The sequence below is a fragment of the Chaetodon auriga genome, chromosome 8, assembly GCF_051107435.1.
Source record: "Chaetodon auriga isolate fChaAug3 chromosome 8, fChaAug3.hap1, whole genome shotgun sequence".
In the NCBI taxonomy this organism is placed as follows: Eukaryota; Metazoa; Chordata; class Actinopteri; order Chaetodontiformes; family Chaetodontidae; genus Chaetodon; species Chaetodon auriga.
The window spans coordinates 228,558-229,446 of record NC_135081.1 but is presented as its reverse complement, the minus strand read 5'-3'; positions in this window follow the sequence as shown (position 1 = coordinate 229,446).

The window sequence follows — 889 nt, the reverse complement described above, 5'->3', positions numbered from 1 at the left end:
GACCTCTTCCTGAAGTAGATGGTGTCTTTCTTTGCCGTGGGCCTGGCTGACCAGAGTCTTTGGGAGGTAGCCCAAGCCCGCTCTACCAGTCGCCACAGTGCCCACCAGTTACCACCAGCTACCCCTTCCAACTAGCATTCAAAATATAAAGTACTAGTAATTCAAGTCCAATCCCCTAATCTTAACCACACCCCAACTTCTACCACTAGTCTTAGCCAATCCCCAACCCTCACCAGAACCATTTCAGGGTAAAACAACATTTAATCTATTAATTTGAAAAATAAATGATAATAAATAAACTCTGTAATGAAAAGAATTGACATTAAAACAAATGTTATGCAGAAACATTAACTGGCATATAAGTGGTAAAAATCAAAGTGAAAAGTTAAATTGGGTAGCCTAACAAACGTCAGCTATTAATTTATTATCTGAAACCTATTTTACATTTAGTTCATATAAAGACAAAAATAGTCCTACTGAGTATGAGTCCTACTCATGAATATGGATGGGCTGTAGTACACTGTGGGAAAAGATGGGGTCCTTCACACAAGCACGCAAAATACAGTGATTGACCACAAACCAATTTTGGAAGATATAAGTACCACTCCTCCTGGGACCGTGAAGAGAAAGCCTACCAGGGGGAAGGACTGTGTACCTACCCTCTCTTGTTTAGTTGGGGGTGAGGTTCAGTTCCCCTCTCTCCTAAACCTAACTTTAACCCAAGTCTTTACCCTAAAATTTTATGATTTTCATTATAGGGACCTACATTTTGTCCCCATAAGGAAGGGGAGTCCCCACAATGTGACTGTTAAAACAGATTTATATCTCCACACACAGAGCCACACACAGACTACATTTTAATGTTAACATTGTTCTTTAATAATAATAA